Consider the following 9,898-nt stretch of genomic DNA (forward strand, 5'->3'; position numbering starts at 1 on the left):
GAAGCCATGCCTCATGGAAATTCTCGTCGGGCCCTTGTTTGAAGCTAGTTATCTGGGCTCTGATGGCTATGGTTCTCGAAGCAGAGAAATACTTTTTGTAGAATGCCAATGCTAGCGAATTCCAATCCGTTATGCCGTGAGCAGCTCGGTCCAAATCCCTGTACCACTCCCTTGCAGCATCGCGGAGTGAGAAGATGAACATAGTCTCTTTAATCTGATCAGCTGTGACACCGGCGGGAGGAGGTATGGAGCAGCAGTAATCAATGAAAGTCTCCATATCTTTGAGTGCATCTTCTTTCGCACTCCCGAACCGGTTTTTCTCTACCATGCTGATATAAGACGGCCGGTTCGAACTTTTCGGCATCTCGTGATTCGAACCCTTTATAAAGATTGTCACTGTAGGCTCGGAGTGACTAGCAATGGTTGCTTCCTCGGCCATTTCGGTTCTTCGGAAAAGTGATAGACTCAAGTGAGTAGTCGGAAAGCGGAGAAGACGGTGGGTTGTCTTGAAAAGCTCGTTCTCGTAAAAATTGCCGCGAGAACCGGGCTCTTCTGTTGCTCTCGAAATAGCCTCCTCTTTGCGACGGGATCTCTCAATCTCGGGATCAAAAGGTAAAGTGGACCACCTTGCGACTGCGCATAAGACAAAACTACAAACAAGATGTGAGAATTTAAGGAACGATGTTCCTTAAACTAAAAGGAATTAAAAATAAAAACAGCTAGTAATTGGAACAATTGCCTCCCCGAATGACAGCGCCAAAATTTGACACGCGCTGTCGTTGACTGTCAAAAATAAAACCTAACGGTCTCACTAAATATGTAGTAGAGGCGATCGAGTATCGAATCCTCGGGGAGGTAATGCAACTACATTTTGTCTATCTTTAATCCTAAGGTAACAATGGGGTTGATTGAATTTTTGGTTCTAAACTACGGAGTAAAAGGAAGAGAAATAAAGGCAGAGCAGTAAACAAGAAAATGATTTAACTATCAATGAGAGAGGGACATGCCGGGAACTCGGTTCACTACGGTAATTTAACAACTCGGCAGTAAATGACTCAGACGAACTAATGCGAGACGGATATTAGAAGGTCCTTTCGGTCCACTTCCCACCCTAAAGTACCACTAACTTAACTTTCGTCCTCATTAGGGCGTCTACATCATTTATAGCAGGCCTATTTAATCCAATCTTTCGATCCGGGACTAATTGTAGCGGTTTAATAGGTGACGTAGAAGCGTGCACTCAACTAGGTCGGTGATTACAGTTATATTGCTATAGTGATGAGTCTCTTAGTCAATTCGTCTAATTCATTCACTACGTCGTCATTATCCTACCGCAGATCCCCTAATCCCAACATGAGGGGGTTTAGCTACTCATATTCATAACTAATCTAACAGCACATAAGATTCCAGCAACAGACATGATGATATAATAATAAAAAGCAATGATTAACAAATTAGGGCAAGGGAAAATAAGAGCAATAACAAGTATTGAAACAATAAATGAAGGTTAATTATTATTAAGAAAAGGAGGGGATTACAATCTGAGCAATCCGGCGTAAAGAACGACGAAATCCGAGTGCAATAATCCCAAGGCGAAGCAACGTAAAAGTAATGTGAGGTTTTTTTGTGCTAGTCAAAAAGATAGTCCCGAGTAAAAGTTAATTAAAGATCAAAAGGAGATCCTAATTAACCTAGTAATACTTGGTTAAATAGGAAAAGTCTAAGTGTTTATTGCGGAATAAACCAAACACGGCTAATTAAAGCCCACAGCGTCAAAAAGTCTCTCGATCGAGTAGATTAGACTACTCGATCGACCATCACTTCAGGGGAACTCCTCGATCGACCAAAGCATGGTTCTCGATCGAGGACTTGAACAAGGGCAGCTTACTCGATCGAGTAAGGAACAACTCGATCGAGTCTTGGGAAGCTTGGGGACCTCTCGATCGTCCCATAAACAGCTCGATAGACCACCGGTCAACTCGATAGACCACTTGGGTCTTCAATTCAGCTCACGTCTTCACCAAAATGCCTCGTAAAGCGTGCAACGACTCTTCAAGTACAACATCTCACTCTGGAATGGTCCCGTCTCCTCTAAATGCATGCAAAAGGGCAGAAAAGAGCGTGGTTCCGCTACTTTCGCGATTATCCCTACAAAAAGGACAAAATACAACAAAGTAGCCAATTCGGGGCAAAATACTATAAAAACAGTATATAAATGCATGGAAATACGTGCTGAAATAGGCCAAAAAGACCGTACATTAGGCACGTATCAGCTACCACCACCCTCACTCCTCCCCCTCGCCTTTGGATACTTGACAGCGGGACTACTCATCACATCACCCAAGACCTCGACACACTTGCCCTTCATTCACCATACGATGGAACTGATGATCTCATCATTGGAGATGACTCTTCTCTTGCCATACATAATATTGGTTCTTTCTCTATTCCCTCTTCCTCCTCTACTCTTTTCTTTAATAATGTATTAAAGGTTCCCATTATCTCTCGCAATATTCTTTCTATATCTCAATTGTGTATTGATAATAATGTCATAGCTGTCTTCTCACATAATTCATTCTGTCTTAAGGATCAGACCTCGGGGACAATTCTTCTACACGGCCACAATAAGTCAGGCTCTATGAATAACTTCCTTCTCTTCCTCTTGCTGCTTTCGTTGGTGACGTCTCTTCCCTAGCAACATGGCATCATCGACTTGGTCATCCAGCTTCTCCCATTATCAAACTTATTAATAATAATTTCAAGTTATCCATTAGCAATTTTAGTTTCTCGCACTGTAATCCCTGCAACATCAATAAAGGCCACAAATTACCGTTTTCTATTTTATCGCTTAATTCATCCTCTCCCTTAGAACTTATGTTTTCTGATGTGTGGACATAACCTCATCACTCTCTTGACAATTTTAAATATTACATTATTTTTGTAGACCATTTCACCAAATACACATGGTTGTATCCCCTACGTCGAAAGTCTGACACTCTTGCTATTTTTAATCGCTTCCGCGCTCTTGTTGAAAAATTCTTCAACAAACCTCTACTTCGACTATACTCTGACAATGGTGATGAATACATCAAACTCGCACCAATTATCTCCTCCCTCGGCATTACCCATCTCACCTCTCCTCCTCACACACTTGAACATAACGGCTATGCCGAACGCCGTCACCGCCACATCGTCGAAACTGAGCTTTCCCTCTTATCTCACGCTGGCCTTCCACAAACATATTGGTCCTTTGCCTTTGTCACTGCCTCCTACCATATTAATCGACTCCCTACACCATCACTTGGAAACACTTCTCCATACCAAAAGTTATTTCTTCAAAATCCCAACTACCACAAACTCCGGAGCTTCGGGTGTCTTTGTTACCCATGGCTCCGCCCCTACACCTCCAACAAACTTGACCTACGCTCCAAGCCCTGCATCTTCGTGGGTTACTCTTCTTCACAGAGTGCCTACCATTGCTTAGATCCTCTCACAAATTGAGTTTATACCTCTCGACATGTTAAATTTGTCGAACATGTCTTTCCATACACACAACTCTGCACCTGATTCTATACCTGACCCTCAAATCTGGTGCACCTTCTCTCTTCCCATCATCCTTCCCAATCCCAGTCAGCCCACTCAACCACAATCACCTCCCACCTCGCCATCTCAGTTGTCCACTCCTCGCTCTCCTGACACTGCCTCCTCTGACACTAACACTGATTCTCCTGGCAGTCCCGTAAATGACACCACTGTCATCCCGTCCCCTCCCCTTCCTCAACCTCCCCCTCCTCCAACGCATCCCCATGGAACACGTCTCTCCAATAATATAAGAAAACTCAACCCAAAGTACGCAAAACTTGCTCACATCCCTTCCCCTTCACATGCTCCTACTACTGTTAAACAGGCTCTTAATGACCCAAAATGGTGAGAAGCCATGTTACATGAGTACAATGCTCTCCTCACTAATCAAACTTGGTCCCTTGTTCCCCCAGAACCCTCTTACAATATTATAGGTTGCAAATGGATTTTCCGGATTAAATACAAACCGGATAATTCAATTGATAAATATAAAGCTCGCCTCGTCGCAAAGGGTTTTAACCAACGACCTGGTATTGACTATTCTGAAACCTTTAGTCCCGCTGTCAAACCCGCTACTGTCCGCCTACTTCTTACTCTTGCCATCACTCGAGGTTGGTCTCTCAAACACCTGGATATTAACAATGCGTTCCTTCAAGGGTCTCTTTCTGAAACCGTGTACATGTCACAACCCCCCGGGTTTATCCATCCCTCGTTCCCTTCTCATGTTTGTCGTCTATCTAAAGCGATATATGCTTGAAACAGGCACCGCGTGCCTGGTACAAAGAACTCACCAATTACGTGGTCTCATATGGTTTCCGTCAGTCCTGCTCCGATCCTTCCCTCTTTCTCTTCAACAATTCTAAAACCATCATCTACCTCCTTGTTTACGTCGATGATATAATCGTCACTGGTCATTTTTCTCCCTCACTTATAGCCTTTTTTGACTCCTTCACTACTCGGTTCTCCCTCAAAGATCTTGGTTTTCCATCGTATTTTCTGGGCATCGAGGTTACTCCCACGCCATTCGGTCTTACACTCACTCAAACCAAATACCTTCACGATCTTGTTTCTCGTTACAAGATGGCAGATTGTAAACCATCACCCACTCCCTTATCCACTTATCCTCCCCTTACCTCCACAAATGGCCCGACTATTCCCAATACCACTGAATACCGCGCCATTGTCGGCTCACTCCAGTATCTCTCCCTCACCCGCCCTGACATTGCCTTCAGCGTGAACAAACTCGCCCAATTTATGCAGGCTCCACACATGACTCATTGGCTTGCCCTTAAGCGTCTTCTTCGTTCACTCAAGGGCACATTATATGTTGGTCTTCGTTTATTCCGTGACTCTCCACTTCAATTACATGCCTATTGTGATGCTGATCATGCGGGTGACAAGGATGATTATGTTTCCACTTCTGGTTATATTGTCTATGTTGGTAAGAATCCTGTGTCTTGGGTATCTCGCAAACAACGTACTCTTGCTCGCTCAACTACAGAAGCCGAGTTTCGCGCCATTTCTGATGCTTCTGCTGAGTTATTATGGGTAAAATCTTAGCTAGGCGAATTGGGTGTGTCTAGTCCTGCTCCACTAACTATTTATTGTGATAATCTTGGCGCTACACACTACTCAGTCAATCTGGTATTTCATTCGCGTATGAAGCACGTTGCCATTGCCTTTCATTTTGTTAAACAACAAGTTGAAAAGGGATTGTTGCGTGTCGCACATATTTCGGGTTCGGATCAGCTGGCTGACTTGCTTACTAAACCTCTCCCGCGTTCCCGATTCTACTCTCTAATTCTCAAGATTGGTCTCTCACTAGGATCGTCCATCTTACGGGGGCGTATTAAGGAAAATACTAAGATCTCGTAGATATTATTCCGTTGTATATTCTTCCGTATATTGTTAGCTTATTTACCAAGTCTTATATCTTTTGTATTTAGGTAACCCTAGATTGTATCATCTAGTATATATAGATGCCTTGTAATCTCTTCCTATTCATTCAATATAATCCTATTTCTTACATAAGCTAGTGTGTGGTTTGCTTGCTTGAATGTTGGGATTTGCTCGAAGGAAAATGAAAGGTCGGCGCCACCCTCTCACATAGGGTGAGTGAGAATCCCTTCAATTAAGAATGTATGTGAGAGGGTGACACCCAATTTGCTCGAAAGGGAAGAAAATTAGGGGTTGTAATCTTGCCAATTCACTAATATGGTAAGTTTTAGAGTACAAAAGTTCGACATATTCAGAACGCAAAAAATTTATTCAGGACATAATTAGCACCAGGGCGTCTAATGCCCCAGGCGATCACGACCGGTGGAATCTAGCCTCCAGTTTTAGCCACCAAATTTATAAGATTTATTAATAAAATTCAACACAAATCTCGACCCGTAGTACACTTATACATTCATATTTGGGGTCACTAAATCCACTACAATATTGAGACTCGATTCATGGAAAACGACAAGTTAGAAATATAACCCAATCGACAAAGCGTCTTATTATAGACGGTGGATATTCGTTTATAGCTATAAACGGGCCAAATGTCACCACCTTAACGTTAAATGTCACCAGTGCTATTTCCTAAGCTACAACAGGTAGTTTATCACATGAAAATGATTTGGCCCGTTATGCTGCTCCGTCTATAATAATAATAATTTGTGCCCAATCAAATGTACATGTTACATGTGTCTTGTAGCTTATGATCGATCCTCAATCATTTGCGTCTTCCATGTGCCAACTAGATAACTCATAGTCACTAAAAACTTAAATAACGGATTTCACACGCCGTAAGAATGTCCATTTTTAATAAAAAGTTTTTTCATTTAGTCTAATAAATGAATTGTCTTTTTATATAAGGGGACCGTCTCGTATAAAAATTACTGAATAAAATATATAGCCTAACTATTAGTCTAATTAAAATAGTATTCCCTCCGTCCCGGTCAAAGTTATCTATTTCCATTTTGGGGTGTATCATTAAATTGTTATCTATTTCTATTTTTGACAACATTTAGTGATCATATTTCTTTGCATGGGGGACTATTTGATTTGTGTGGTCCAAATTCAGTAATATTTCTTTTCTTAATCTCTGTGTCAAAAGCAATAGATAACAATTGACCAAGAGGCGGGAGTATAATCCAAGATCCCTCTAACATAGAGTACACAAAATCTCACTTTAGACGGACACTATTCGTCTAAAGTTATAGACGGGTCAAATATGTAATCACTTTCATAATAAGAGAAACAATAACAAGTGGGATGATAGAGGTTGTCTTATTATAAAAGTTATGACATTATTTGACATGTCCACATCTTTAGATGGATATATCCGTCTATATTGAGACTAATTACATAGAGTATTATACATGTTTGAAATCGTTGTGGCGAAAATTTCAACATTTATTTAGCCATAATATAGTTAAAAATATTAATCCATAAACACGAAAAGTAATAATTAGTGTAATTAAATCATTAATTGAGTCTTAACTATACTTTTAGTTGAATGATCTTCATTATCACATAATCACATAATATCATAAACTCAAGAACTTTGATCGATCCTAAGTTCAAACCCTATGAACTTCCGATTCTCACGTGTGGAAATTCAGCATCAGGTAAAAGAAGTCGTAAATTATCTACTCTTTCAAATTCCCGAGCTTTCGAATTAAAAAGTATATTAAAATATTAAACCATTAATTAGTTATCCCCCAATCATCAAGACTTGGTCCACCAACCCTTGAACAGTTGAACCAAGACTTAATAGGATTAGAAAACTATACTCGAAGCCTCGAACCACTTTCCTAATTCCCTTCTTTTTTTTTTTTTTTTTGACAACAATAAACTTTCGATATTAAAACAAAGAAAAATACAAGAGAGTTTAGCCTGTTGCTAGGCTTACGGACTTAAACGATAAAGCATAAGCGATTATGCGGATCCGAAGAACGAGTTCCGTCTGATAAGTCTGTGCACGCAAAAGAGGTTAGCCGAACGGAAGATAGTTTTCGGCATGTGACTTGAAAGCACGTTGTCGTAGCTCGCACGCCGAGCATAAAACATAGCAAAAAGGAGCCCTCTCGCATGAAGAGCATCCACTTTGTGGTTTCGCACGGATTTGGTGTGGAATAGTGCAGTTCAAAGCAGCATCAAAAATCAAGCAGGTGAAAAGAAAAGAGGGCCGACGGCGTTGTGTAGATATGAGTATCCAATGACATCCAGATTTTGATGAAAAAGAACCTGTGACAGCAGTAGAAGGAAAGCACACAGCAGGTGTCGTAAAAGATAATCTAGAAATCTTCAAGTGAGCACAAGAACTTACAAGTTCAGCAGTAAGGCGAAGGACAAATGCAGGATTCACCGGCTGATTTTGAAAAACAACCAAATTACGCGATAACCAAATTGCACGGAGTAAAGAACAGAAATAGATGAAGCTGTAATCGCGGGTTTGGTTAGAAGAATGATGCAGAAGATATGATAAAAAGTCCGCAAGCCATGTAGTAAAGGGGATAAGCGGGTTCGCCAAAGAATTTAAACCAAGCCAGGAAGATCGCCATAAATGTTGCGCTATCGAACACGATCGAAATAAGTGGTCCATCGACTCAATTGAATTGTGACAGAAATGACATTCTTGAGCTATGTTCAAACCACGTGAGAGCAAAGTTGCATTTGTGGGCAAGATATTATGAACCATTCGCCAGAGGAATATCGAAAGCTTTTTTGATATCGTCTTTCTCCATATAAAATGCCAAGGAAACCGCGGTGTAGTAGACCGAACAAAGGACGCAGACGATGTTTGAGCCCAAAGGAAATAGTAACCTGACTTAGCCGAATAAGATCCATCTTCAGTAAATTTCCAGTAGATAAAGTCGTCAATATCTGGTACCGGAGGTTCCATAGCAATGATTCTCTTCGTTGTTGTTGCAGAAAAATAGCGGAAGAGCATAGTTGGATTCCAATTCCCAGATGGCAAAATGAATGATGATAAAGGTGGTAGCGGGAAAAGACATGGTGAACTAAGCGTCGGTAGCGCACCATTAACCCAGCGACTCGACCAAATATCAAGCAACTTACCACTGCCAATCTTCCAGCAGACAGCATCTCTAGTTAAGTTCACAGCACGACAAATACCTGACCAAGCGTAAGAAACATTTGAAACCACAGACCTGGATTTCGGAATGGGTAAATCCCTCTTGTATTTTGATATCCAGAACTTTGCCAGTAAGGTATTAGGTTGAGAAGTCATGCGCCAAAACTTTTTGAGGAGTAAAGCTTGGCCAAGCACAAAAGTATTTTTGATACCAAGGCCACCATACGCTTTGGGAGCATGTAAAAAATCACGCCGAAGCCAATGAATTGTCTTCTTATTCCAGTCACTTCTCCACCAAAACGCTGCAACTAAAGCATCGATTTTCCGGCAAACACCATGAGGTATAGGAACACAGGATAAAATATGGTTTAAGGAAGCCGGCGGGGACGAGGAAATAAGAACAAGTTTACTTGCTTGGCTTAGATGTAATGAGACCATGAAGCAATGCGAGTAGAAATCTTGTCAATTAATGGAAGAAACGGCTCGGATTTTTTCCGAGGAATATCAATCGGAACACCCAAGTAGTTACCAAAAAAAGAGACTGTAGGCATCTACAGAATTGACTTCAAATGTGTCTGAAAATCAGGCGGAGAGTTCGGACTAAATTTGATATAAGATTTATCCAAGTTAATCATTTGTCCCGAAACAACCTCGAAATTTTTAAGCAAATCGCGTAGACCTTCAAAAGCAGTAGGAGTAGCTTTACAACAAAGGAAAGCATCATCCGCGAAGAATAAATGTGACAAAGTGGGTGCATATCGCGAAATTTTGATTCCAGTAAAAGTTTTCAGAGTTTCTGCCATAGTCAGCTGGCGAGATAGCACCTCCATGCAGATAATAAAGAGGTAAGGGGATATTGGATCACCTTGCCGCAAACCAGAAGAAGGCCGTAAAACATTGGAAGGTGTCCCATTGAGAAGGACTCTGTAGGAAACCGTCGAGATACATTCCCAAATAATGTTGCGCCAGTGATTGGGAAAACCCATATGCCGTAGAACCGCCATAAGGAAAGACCAAGACACTCGATCAAAAGCCTTACTCATATCTAATTTCAGTACAGCATAACAATTTGTGCCCTTCTTGGTTTTGTTGATATAGTGTAGAATTTCATGCGCAACAAGACATCCATCTGACATTAGCCGACCTGAAACAAAAGCTTGCTGGGATTCCGAAATAAGTGAAGGAATAATAAGCTTGAGTCTATTTGCCAGGCACTTAGAAGCAATACGG

Source organism: Silene latifolia, chromosome 5 (genome assembly GCF_048544455.1).
Source record: "Silene latifolia isolate original U9 population chromosome 5, ASM4854445v1, whole genome shotgun sequence".
NCBI lineage: Eukaryota > Viridiplantae > Streptophyta > Magnoliopsida > Caryophyllales > Caryophyllaceae > Silene > Silene latifolia.